Below are 13314 nucleotides of genomic sequence, written 5' to 3'. Positions count from 1 at the left end.
AGGGTTAAAGAAGGTGGCTCAGAGACAGTGTCCTGGTTTCCGGAAGGGCCTGGGAACCCAAGGGGCTGCCTCCAGGGCTGGACTCTTGGGGCTTAGCTGGAAGTGGGGCCCTTCCCTAGGCCCCTGTTGGATGCCTTCCTCCTCACTGGGGACAAGGGCTGGTTCCTTGGGTGATGATTTTAAGCTACGCCCACAAAGCCATTGAGACTCCTTCCTTCAGAAGGTGGAGCCTCATTCGGCACACCTTGACAGCGAGGGGCTTAGCGACTGCTTCAAAACCAAAAGGATGTGGTGACATGTAGGTCCTTCTCGACTTTTCTCATAGAGGCTTGTAGGTGAGGCTTTTTCCTTCAAGAAGGGAAGCCCCACCTCTTCACCTTAGGAGGCACCACCCAGAGGCACCCCAAATGCTCTCAGAGCAGTTTATCCATTCACGCCCCCACAACAGCCTAGGGAGCCTCCCGCCCCACCCTCGAGCCATCAGTGGGTGCTGACACTTGCTTCAGTTCTGGCCCACCTGATTGTGTGAGAAGGCATCTTACTGTTTTGATTTGCATTTCCCTAGTATTTTATTATTGTTTGTTGGACAGTCAGGCTGTCTTTTCTATGAACAGCCTCAATAGAGCCTTGGTGCGTTTTCTGTATTGGGCTCTTTGTCTTTCCTTATGGATTTGTAGGAAAATCATGCTTTCTAGCTGACAATCATTTATGGGTTACATAAATTGCAAATAATTTATCCCAGTCTGTGCTTTAGTCATTTAAATTTGTTCATGGTGTCTGCTGGTATACCAAAGTTTTAAATTTTGTTCTAGTCATATTTGTGATGCTTTTCCTTCAAGATTTACGTTTTTCTCCTTTGTCCCCCACCACAGTTCATTAGAATACTTTTGTACATTTTTTTCTAATTTGTTTTTGACCGTGCAATCTTTGATCCATTTAGAATTCACAGTTTGCTCTTGTTGAGAGGTAAGGGTCTACGATTTTCCCAATCTAGCAAGCCCTGAGTAGTCATTCTTTTTTCTCTGACTTGCAATGCTTCCTCTATTATACGACAAAGTCCTCCCTGCATGTGGATGTGTGGTCTGTGGGTCTGTATCTGTGGATACAGAGAGGCCTATGGGGCTTTCTCTTCTGCTCTGTTGACCTAGTTGTTCAGCCTGGACCCTGAAAACATGCATCTTAATTCCCGGAGCTTGTATGAAGCCTTGCTAATCTCGGAAGGAAAGTCCTCCTGTCGTCTTCTTCTTTTCCAGAACTTCTTGACTACTCTTGGACTTTCATATGAATTTTAAAATGTGTCTTACGGCCAGGCATGGTGGCTCACGCCTGTAATCCCAGCACTTTGGGAGGCCGAGGTGGGTGGATTGCCTGAGGTCAGGAGTTTGAGACCAGCCTGACCAATGTAGCAAAACCCCATCTCTACTGAAAAATACAAAAAATTAGCTGGGCGTGGTGGCAGGAGCCTGTAATTCCAGCTACTCGGGAAGCTGAGGCAGGAGAATTGCTTGAACCTGGGAGGTAGAGGTTGCAGTGAGCTGAAATTGTGCCATTGCACTCTAGTGTGGGCAACAAGATGAAACTCTGTCTCAAAAAAAAAAAAAGTGTCTTACAAGCTCTACAAAAATAATCTCTTTGGGATTTTGATTGGAATTGCTTTGAATTTACAGATTAACTTGAAGAGAGTCGACATCTGCATGAACTGATGTCTTCTTGCTCACCTGCTTCCCCACTCGCTCACCGTTTTCACGTCCTTGAGTATGTTTATGACTTTCTCTTCAGCATCTTGGACATCTTCTGTTATGTTAGATTTAGTTTTAGATACCTTATGGTTTCTTTTTTCTCCTCCCTGTGAATGGGATCTTTCATAAATCACATTTTTAATTAGTTATTGCTGATGTGTAACAATGCTTTGATTTTTCTGTGTTGAGCTTATGAGCAGTAGCCTTGCTGAACCTTCTTATTAGTTCTAATTGTAAGTGTTCTTTCATCTTTTTTTGCATTCAACTATAAAGATCTGTTAATAATTACCTTATTTTTATAATCTGTATGCTTCATTTTTCTCAAATTAACATATTGCCTCGGCAGGAACTCTGGCAATGCAGTGCTGACTGGTGTGGGAGGTATCAAGCGTCCTTGCCTCATTCGCTGGGTAAACCCTACTTAGTGGCCATTGAAAATACTTCTAGCTGGGTCTTAAAGAATAGCAGAGTTTACCAGTCAACGGAGGAAGAATAAAGGAAAGTATTCTATGCAAAGGAATCAGTATATAGAGGACACGGAAGCAGGAAGCACATGGATATGAGGATTTGGAAGTGTTTATTACAGCTACAATATAGGGTGTGATATTTTGGGGAGGGAAGAGGTTGAGGAGATTGCACCCAGAGATGAAGTTGGAGAGATAACCAGGACCCAGACCATGTAGGGCCTTGACTTTTTCTCACAGGCCATGGGGGACCATTACAGGGTTTTTAGTTGCGAGTGGCAAGATAAGTTTGTTTGTTTGTTTATTTTTGAGACTGAGTCTTGCTCTGTCGCCCAGGATGAAGTGCAGTGGCATGATCTCAGCTCACTGCAACCTCTGCTTCCCAGGTTCAAGCTATTCTCATGCCTCAGCCTCCTGAGTAGCTGGGATTACAGGCTTATGCCGCCACACCCAGCTAATTTTTTGTATTTTTAGTAGAGGTGGGGTTTCACCATGTTGGCCAGGCTGGTCTCAAACTCCTGACCTCGAGTGGTCCACCTGCCTCAGCCTCCCAAAGTGTTGGTATTACAGGTGTGAGCCACCAAGCCCGGCCAAGAAAACTATCTTTAAATCAACCTTATTAAGGCAACATTTCCATGAATAAAATCCACATATTTAAAGTGTACAATTCAATGAGTTCCAACAACAGGGCACAGTCGTGCAGCCCTCCTCACAATCAAGCCACAGACCAGTTCCGCATCCCCAAGGTGCTCCTGAGTAATTTTGCTGTTAGCCTCTTCATGCTCTAGCAGCTCCTGTAATTTTGACTTTTTTAGACTTTCTTCTACATGGAATTCTATTGTGTATAGTCTTTTATGACTGGCTTCTTCCACCTAACATGATACTTTTGGGATTAACCCACGTTGTTGCCTGTATTGGTCATTCATTGGTTTTTCTTGCTGAGTAGTATTCCATTATATGGACATACCACAATTTATTTAGGTACTCACCATTTGATGATAATTTGGGTTAGTTTCAGTTTTTGGTGATTACAAATAAAGCCATTATGGCCATTTGCAAGCCCATCTTCATGGGGATATATATTTCATTTCTCTTGGGCAAATACCTAGGAATGAGATTGCTGAATTACTTGGCAAGTGGCTGTTCAACTTATAAAAACCTGCAAAGCTATTTTCTAAAGTGCCTTTGTCATATTGCATTCCCCAGTAGTGTATTAGAGTTCCAGTTGGTACATGTTCTGATTGACACTTGGTATTGTCAGTCTTTTAAAATGTAAGCATTTTAGTAGATGTGTAGTGGTGTCTTATTGCAGTTTTAACTTGCATTTCCCTAATGACAAATACTGTTGAGCATCTTTTCACATGCTATTGACTATTTGTATATGTTATTTTGTGAAGTATCTGTTTAACTCTTGTTTTGCACAATTAAAACAATTTTTTTCTTATTTTTGAGCTATACTATATTTTATATATTCTGGTTACAAGTCTTTATTAGATAACATATTTTGCAAACATTTTCTCCCAGTCTGTGGCTTGCCTTTTAGTTTTCTTATTGTAGTTATTAAGAAGTAACAGTTTACAATTTTTATCAGTCCACTTTGTCAATTATTTCTTTTATGGTTGCACTTTTTGCGTCCTATCTAAGAAATCTTTGCCAATCCAAGGTCATACATATTTTTCTACGAGTTTTATAATTTGAGCTCTTACATTTAGGTCTATGGTTCATTTTGAGTTAGTTTTTGTATAGGATGAGATTCTTTTAATACCCCCACATTGATCTTCAATTGTTGTGGCATTGTTTGTTGTATGTTAACACTTATTTTGGGTCTTTTTAATCTCTCTCTGCTTTAGTTTAGATTGTCCATATTTCTAGTGCTCAAGTTCACTAAACATTTCTTCTGCAGTGTCTAATCTGCTGTTGATTCCATCTGGCGTACTTTTAAAATAAATTGGTAATTTTAGAATAGTTTTAGATTGATAGAATTATTGCAAAGATAGTACAGAGGGTTTCCACCTACCCAACACTCCATTTCCCCTCTTACTAGCATGTTATGTTCCTATGATAGATTTGTCGCAATAAAATGCACCAACATTGATAGGTTATTAATTAAAGCCCATATTCTGCTCAGATTTCCTCAGCATTTCCTTAACATCTTAGAATTTTTGATAGGGGCTTTCATCTACATTCATAACTGAGATTGGGTTGTCATCTTTCTGCTTTGTATGTTTTTGGTGTCCATACATGTGGTGTTTCCCTCCTTTTCTGCTCTGAAATACTGTATACATGTGGGCAGCATCTATCCCTCTGTCTAGAACGCCTTTCCTTGTGAGTTTGGACCAGATGGTCTGTCCTTGGCATTCAAGCTTCAGTTGATTATCACAAACTATGACTGACCAGTGGAGGTCACTGCATGGTAACTATCACAGCATCCCATTGGTGTTTTTGTGTTCAGGGGTCTCTAAGAGAAGAAAAAGGTGACTAGGAAGGAGAGGCACATCTCTCCTGCTTTCCCCCCTCAGAATGTTTTTGTAAAGCAGAATATTCTCTTTAACAGCATATGTTAATTTCTTATTTTCAAAACTCAAGTTCCTCTGTGAAATGGGGTTCTGAAGACTCAGCCCTTGGGCTGACTATAGGCCAGTGAGGATGTGGGTGCACACTGTTTGCTTTAGGACCTGGGGAGCCAAAGCATACTGGTAGAGCTTCAGGATCCAGTGCAGAGAGGTCTGGCCCCTGGGAGAGGTGTTCTCTCCATTCTGATCTGACTTAGCCCTACTGTAGAACTCTGGGGCCAGCAGCTGAGAGTGTGGGAGTGACAGAGCCCTCAACAAAGAACACGTATCTGGTGGGTGTCAGCACAGAGATGGGGAACAGGACAGTACCTCCTTTTCCTGTAGTCCTCAGAGGCTCTGTGGTGGGGTGGGGCTGAGTCTCAGTGGGGTGGAGCTAAGACCCAGACTTGGCAGGATTCAGGCTGTCATGCTGGTGTAACCCTTTGTGTTAAAACTGCAACACTGGCTCCACTTTCCAGGGAAAGTCCTGGTACGGGACCTATGAAAGGCTTCAAGTTCTTTCAAATGAAATATTATTTCCTCAAAAACAAAATCAGCCGTATCCACTCTTTATGTATTTATATAAATTGCAAGTACAGGCATTTCTGAAATTGTATGTTACTCAAAAGAACTAATTAAAACGAGTTAATTTTAAAAAGGAAAATATGATAAGAGAAAACTCCCACTGCAAGCATGCTGGTCAAGAACAAGGCAAGGATGTTCACTCTCACCAGTGCTTTTCAATCTGTGCTGAAATCTCAGCTAATGCAATAAGATAAGAAAAGGAAATAAAAGGTGTATACATTGGAAAGGAAGAAGGAAAACTGTCTTTATTTGTGGATGACATTCTCATCTAAGTAGAAAATCCAGAAGAACTGACAAACTGGAACTAATGAGAAACTCTAGAAAGGCTTCAGGGTACAAGGCTAATATATAAAAGTCAATCACTTTTCTATATGCCAGCAATGAACAAGTGAAATTTGAGATTTGAGACACATTATTATTTATGCTAGCACTCAAGAAACAAAATATTTAGGTATAAATATGACAAAATATGTACAAATATATGAGGAAAACTGCCAAACTCTGATGAAAGATATTACAGAATAACTAAATCAATTAAAGGATATTCCATGTTCATGGATAGCAAGACTCAATGTTGTCAAGATATCAGTTCTTCCCAACTTTTTCTATAAATTCAATACAATACCAATCAAAACTCCAGCAAGTTATTTTGTGGATGTCAACAAACTGGTTCTAAAGTTTATATGGGAAGGCAAAAAACACATAACAGCTAACACAATACCCAGGAAGAACAAAGTTGAGGACTGACACTACCTGACCTCAAGACTTACTATAAAGCTGTAATAGTCAAGACCATGTGGTATTGGTGGAATAGTAGACAAATAAATAAATGGAACAGAATACAAAGCCCAGAAACAGACCCACACAAATATCCTGAATGAATCTTTGACAAAAGAACAAAATCAATTAAATGGAAAAGGATAGTCTTCTCAACAAATGGTGTTGGAACAACTGAATATCTACATAAGAAATGAATGTAGACACAGATTTTACACCCTTCACAAATATTAATTCAAAATGGATCATAGACCCAAACGTAAATGCAAAAGTATAAAACTGTTGGAAGATAACATAGGACAAAACTTAAATGACCTTAAGTATAGTGATGACTTTTAGATATAACATCAAAGTCACAATCCTTGAAAGAAAGAATTGATAAACTGGACTTCATTAAAATTAAAAACTTCTACTCTGTGAAAGACACTGTCAAGAGAATGAGGAGAGAAGCCGCAGATGGGGAGAAAATATTTGCGACAGGCACATCTGATAAAGGACTAGTATCTAAAATATAGAAAGACCTTTTAAAACTCAACAATGAGAAAACAAGCAACATTATTAAAAAATGGGCCAAAGATATGAACAGACACTTCACCATAGAAGACAGACGGCAAATAAGCACATGGGTATATGGAAAGACCGTCTGCATTGTGTGGCATCATGGAAATGAAAATTGAAACAACAGGGAGATAGCACTACACACCAATCAGAATGGTCAAAGTCCAAAGCACTGATAACATTAAATGAGGCAACAGGAGCCTTCCCTCATTCACTGCTGGTGGGAATGCACAATAGTATGACTTTTTTGGAAGATGGTTTGGCAGTGGGTTACAAAACTAAATATACTCTGACTATATGATCCAGTGCTATGGTTTGGATGTGGTTTGTTCCCATCAAAATGCATGTTGAAATTGGATCCCCAATGTTGTCATGGGAGTTTACCTCTCATGACTAGATTAATGCCCTTCCATGGAGGTGAGTCCTCACTCTCACAGGAATAGATTAATTCCCAAGGGAGCAAGTTGTTATTAAGAGTCTGGCTTCCTTGGTTTTCCTCTCTCACTTCCTCTCTTAATGTGTAATCTCTTTGCACACACCATCTCTCCTTCTGCTTTCTCCCGTGTATTGAAGCACCATGAGGCCCTTACCAGGAACAACTGCCCAATCTTGAACCTTCCAGCCACCAGAATTGTAAGCCAAATAAACCTCTTTTTTTTAAAATAAATTACCCAGCCTCAGGTATTCTGTTATAGCAACACTAAATGAACCAAGATATTCAGCAATTGCACCTCTTGGTATTTATCCAGGGAGTTAAAGACTCAGGTCCACACAGAAAACCTGCACATGGATGTTTATAGGAGCTTTATTGATAGTTGCCAGAACTTGAAAACAACCAAAATGTCCTTTAGTAGATAAATTAATAAATAATTTGTGGCACATCCAGACAATGGAATATTATTTAGCATTAAAAGGAAATGAGCAATCAAGCCACGAGAAGATGTGGAGGAACCTTAAATGAATATTACCAATAAAAGAAGCCAATTGGAAAAGTCTAGAGACTGAATCAATCCAACCATACGACATTCTGGAAAAAACAAAACTATGGAGAGAGTAAAAAGATCAATGGTTGCCAGGGGTTAGGGGCTAGGAGGGATGACTAGGTGGAGCATAGGGAGTTTTTAGGACAGCAAAATGATTCTGTATGATGTTACAGTGGTGGATGCATACTATTTTACATTTGCCAAAACCCATAGAAGGTGCAACACTAAGAGAGGTCCCTAATGTAAACTGTGGATGTTGGGTGATGATGATGTGTCAATGTAGCCTGATCAATTTTAATAAGTGCACCACTGTGGTGGGGGGACATTGACACTGGAGAAGTCTGTGAGTGTATGGGGCTGGGAGGCACATGGGCACTTTTGGTACTTTCTGCTCAATTTTGTTGTAAACCTAAAATTGTTTCAAATGTTAAACTTTAGTATTTAGAAAGTCTCAGAAAAAGCATGCTGAATTTTTAGATTGGATAATATTGTAAAATAACTTAAAAAAAATCACCCATATTTAAGCAATGGTTCTCTAATAGCTATTTCTGGGAGTGTTTTGTCTAGCCCACTTCTTCTCCTAGTGGAAAGGTCTTCCTCCCATAAATCTGCATAGATGGATAGTGAGTTAACTGAATCGCTTTATTTATACTCCATTTTCACTTGATGACTGCCCTGTATTTTTTTTTAGAACTCCTGAAATAATACCGACAAATTAATTAAGATGACAAGTTGAGTATGAATATTACATTTCCTTTTTAGTATCGTGATTTGGAGAGACTGTAATTTGAATTTACTGCATTTTAATTCCTAAAATACCTATTCAGCATTTGGGGCGAGGAGAAAAGAATGTTTTTGGGACACATTTTGCTTTAGGCAAGTGGACCTTCTGTCTTGGTAGAGGCTCCTAAGGAGTGTGGGGAGGAAATCTCTGGATGCACCCAGGTGCTCAGCAGCCCCAACTCATGCAACTACTGTGCCTTCTCTTTGCTGGTTCCTGAGCTTGGTCACCCCTTCCTACAGGAAAAAAATGTGACGCAGTGGTCAGCCTTCAGGCCTGGACACAGACCTGGCCTCCAACCCAGGACTTCAGAAGGCAAATGGGCATCGTCAAATGCTTTTTGAGGTTTCAACAAGAGTCATGGAAATGATTTTTTTCCACCAGGGAAGTCAGAGGCCATGGTGTTTTCAATGAAGTTTGTCTGGAGAAAAAGGTGTTAAGATGGAAAAGAGTCATTGTGGTATGAGCTTTGGAGGCTTACGTGCCTGTACTTCTAACTCTGTTCATAGAGATGCCCTCCAAACACCATCTAAAGGCAATCGTCAGATGGTGAAGTTATGATGAAGATATTTCCTTGCTACAGTTCTGTCCAAGGGACAAGATGAATTTTATCCTCTGAGTTCTTGCCCCATCTGGTCCAGGATGTCCAACTGGACTAAACTAACAAAATCAAACCTGGCATCTGGCCAGAATCAGCCTTGAGTGAATGACCTTGTCCAGTGATGATGCCCTGGGTGGGGAGCAGCTCTCAAAACATGCACCAGAGCAGGGCACCGTGGCTCAAGCCTGTAATCCCAGCACTTTGGGAGGCCGAGGTAGGCGGATCACCTGAGGTTGGGACTTCAAAACCAGACTGACCAACGTGGAGAGACCCCAACTCCGGTAAAAATACAAAATTGGTCAGGCATGGTGGCGCACGCCTGTAAACCCAGCTACTCAGGAGGCTGAGGCGGGAGAGTCACCTGGGCCCGGGAGGTGGAGGTTGTGGCGAGCTGAGATTGCGCCACCGCACTCCAGCCTGGGCAACAAGAGTGAAACTCCGTCTTAAAAAAAACAAAAACAAAAACAAAAAACAAAACCATGCACCAGCTTGTTCTGTTATCACCACCTCCCAAGCCTCCTCTGATCCAACAGACCAAGTTGGGTCCCTGCTCATGCTGCCCTGCACCTGTGCACACCTTCATCTGCTGCATGCTTTCAAGTAGAGAGTGCTTTGGTGATGTGGCCGGCAGCCCCGCTAGCTTAGGTGTCCCTGAGGTGATGTGGCCGGCAGCCCCGCTAGCTTAGGTGTCCCTGGGGCAGGGGCCGAGTCTTGCTCATCACTGACCCCAGTACCAAACCCCGCTTGCTCAAGGAGGAGTGCTGGGCGTCATGGCCAGAGGGCTGCAGGCCTGCCCAGCTGCCCCTTATCACAGTCTCTGGGCTCCTGGCTTCTTTGGAAATTTCTGTTTTGGTTTTCAAAGTGTATCCCTTCTTGCTGACAGTTGGTTGTTTTTTAAAATCACAGACATGGCAAGAGTCAAAAGTCCTCCAGGGTGAGAGTGAACACGTATTGTGGAGGTGAGCGTGCTGGCTTCAGCACGTCCAGGGTCCCTCAGGGTGTCTCCCGTCATTTGTGCCCAGCGACTTCCGCATGTCTCCCCAGTTCTCTTCATGTTCTACCCCTCTTAGGCCCTGGACGCCGACCTGCGGGGCTACATCTGTGAGCCTCCTTCCCCTCTGGCTTCTGCTGGGTTTGGCCAAAGGGACCTGGGGAGGGGTGTGGAGACAGAGACTGGAGAGCGGTCAGAGCCTGTATGGAGAGCAGTCAGAACCTTTATTTTCTGCTCCCTCCCCCGGGGCAGCCTGGAGCTGGCTGTGCCCCTGCCCTAAGGGCTTGGCTCCTGTTGAGTGGTCCTCTGCTCTGGGGCTCACCACAGGACTCCCCAGTTTCCTGTCCCCAGTGGTGGTGACAGAGCCTTGCTGTAATTCCCGGGTGTGGCCTCCCTGACCGTCCCCACACCTCTGTACTGACCCCCTTTTGGGACCTTCTGTGAGTTGCCCAATTCGATTGAGTGTCCTGTCCTCTATGCAGGCTGGGATGGTGTTGAGAAAGACCTGTTCAACCCTCATTCAAGTCCTACTTGCTGACACGTCCTCTGCTCTTTGGTGCTGTGCCACCCAGGACCAGCTCCCCGTCACCCTGTCCCTGCACCCACTTCTACCCAGACGCTTTTCCTGCTGCGGCCACGGAATCTGAATGGCCAGAGTCCTGCCAGCTACATATTAGGGTGGGCTTTCTTGTGTTTGTCTGGGAGCAGTGTGCAGATGTGGATTATTAAAAACCACGTTCTACCAGCAGATCTTGGCTTCAAAGAGCACCTTCTATTGTGTAAATGCAATTGAAAAAGCTCATCATGGAAAACAAGAAGCATTTTCAGCTCCTAAATTAGAGAATTTATGGTAATAAATCAAGAGTGTCTGCTCTAATAATCACAGGAAAAAACATGATAATATGATTTACTCTTAAAATATTTCTAACATAATATTAGAAAAATTATATTTCAGCTAATATCTGGTTAACCTGTTGTGAATGTATGCAAATATCTCAGGAAATATTAATATATACTGCCAGCTTTAGCTAATCAAAGAAATAGTTTTAGGAGTAACGGCCTCCTGATAATTTAATCACTGTTCAGTCTTTGCAGATAATTATGGTATTTGTTATTAAGTTCTCTCTGATTTTCCGAGGAATGAGAAATCTGATATAATCCTTTACTATGTGAACCAAAAATTAAATTTTATTTCATTGTGAAAATTATTGTGATCTGAAGATTTTAGAGCCTAGCTCCAGAAACGTTTCTCTCTTCTAGAACTGCCCAGTGTTGTGTTTTACAGCACTTGAACTCTGGGCTGCTGAGGAAGTGAACAGCTCTATGGCCAATAAAAGGCAATTAGGCTGAGATAAATTGTTGTGGAACAAATGATCTCATAAGAAGGTTTCCTTATGCTTACACCTTACGAATAATCTTCTCACAAAGACTTTTTGAGGTATAATTTTAAAAATGATATTAATCATACCATTTTAAAAAATTAAAAAGTGAAATGACCCAATGTGTTTAATGATAATAAGGTGACCCAATAAATAACTTGCACTTACGTAATCCACATTAAAGGCAATATGATTCAGTCTTTAAAATTAAATTCTCAAAGAGTTCTTAAGACTGTTGTAGTTATAACTTTAAGCGAAAAAAAGAGAAAATTATTTAAATCTGCATGACCAAAAAAATCTATAGAAAAAAACTGAAAGGAAATATGTAAAAAAAGTTAACTAGTTCCCCCAGAGTGGTGAAATTATACAGGTTGAGCATCTTGAATCTAAAAATCTGAAATCTGAAATGCTCCAAAATCTGAAACTTTCTGAGTGCTGACATGATGCTCATTGGAGCATTTTAGATTTTAGACTTTTGGATTCAAAATGCTCAACCATTAAGTGTAATGTAAATATTCCAAAATCCAAAACTCAGAACGTTTCTGGTCCTAAGCATTTTGAATAAGAGATAACCTGTAGGAGATTTTCATTTTCTTATTTGCTACTTCTATTTATTCTCCACATTATGTACCTGGCACACAGAAGATGTTTAATAACTAAGTATTGTTGTATTGTTGAGTGAATAGTCAGGATAAGAACTCATTACTTTTTAGTCTATTTTTGGGAACTTAGGTTACAAGGTCTGCAGGGCCAGTGTCGTGGAAGCCACTGTTCTCTCCGACTCTTGGCAGGAGAAAGAGAAGTTGACTGCCTGTCTGCCAATGATGCCAGTCCCTGTGGGATACAAGGATGAGCGTGCCTGGTGCCCTCTCTCCTGGAGCTCCAGTCCAGAGCTGGTGATGGGTCGGTGGACGAAGGACCACGATAAAAGAAAGAATGGAGCAAGGACAGTAATCAAGTTCTCAGGGTGATTTGCTCACTGAACATCCCTGCCCCACTGAAGCAGGCAAAGCAAGGGGACTTGCCTTGGCCAGTGAAATGTGAGCAGAAGTGTCATGGGGCTCTCCTGGGCAGAAGCTAAGAGCCAGCATTTGTTCACCATGTGCTCATTTCCCGTCTCTATGACAGGCTGCCATGCTCCAGTTTGTGAATGCCCATCCACCTGTGAAGGGCTGAGCCAAGCCCTGGGCATGTGGTGAGTGACAGGCAGACCTCTGTGGAGGGAAGCCTCTGTGATTGCAGGACATTTGTTACTTGGTATAACCCAGCCTGTTCTAACTGACAGTGAACACAGCTCTGATTTACAGATAACACTGCGCTAACAAGTCTATCATGTGCGTCTTATATCCTTGAATGTCATTGTAGGTTGGGGGCTGGGGTCTGAGTTCTGGTCCATTTTCCCCAGGCTTCATCTCCTGTGTCAATTCAGGCAAGAGGAAGAGAGAGGAGGAAGCTTCTAGATCCAAGCCAGAGGAGGTGGATGCAGCATCCGCCACCCACAGCTTTGGGGCCTGGCCCAGCCTCCACCTGGCCAAGACACCCAACCCCGACCCCACCCACATGGCGTGCAGAAGAGTCTGAGATGGTGCACACTGACCCATGGCAGAGTTACAGGTGACATTTCTTTTGTTTCTGCATCCTAAATCTTTCTACAGTAGATGAGCGTTTTGTAATAGGACTTTTATAATAATAGAACGTTTTGTAATAGGACTTTTATAATAATAAACGTTTTGTAATAGGACTTTTATAATAGAACATTTTGTAATAGGACTTTTGCTGCCAGTTAGAAATGCACATTGCTGATGCACCCTCTGCAAGACCTTCTGAATCCGACGCCCTAGCGCAGTGGTCCTCAACCTTTTTGGCACCAGGGACATGTTTTGTGGAAGACAATTTTCCCACAG

Source organism: Pongo pygmaeus, chromosome 8 (genome assembly GCF_028885625.2).
Source record: "Pongo pygmaeus isolate AG05252 chromosome 8, NHGRI_mPonPyg2-v2.0_pri, whole genome shotgun sequence".
NCBI classification, from domain to species: Eukaryota; Metazoa; Chordata; class Mammalia; order Primates; family Hominidae; genus Pongo; species Pongo pygmaeus.
Note: the sequence above shows the minus strand (reverse complement) of the source record.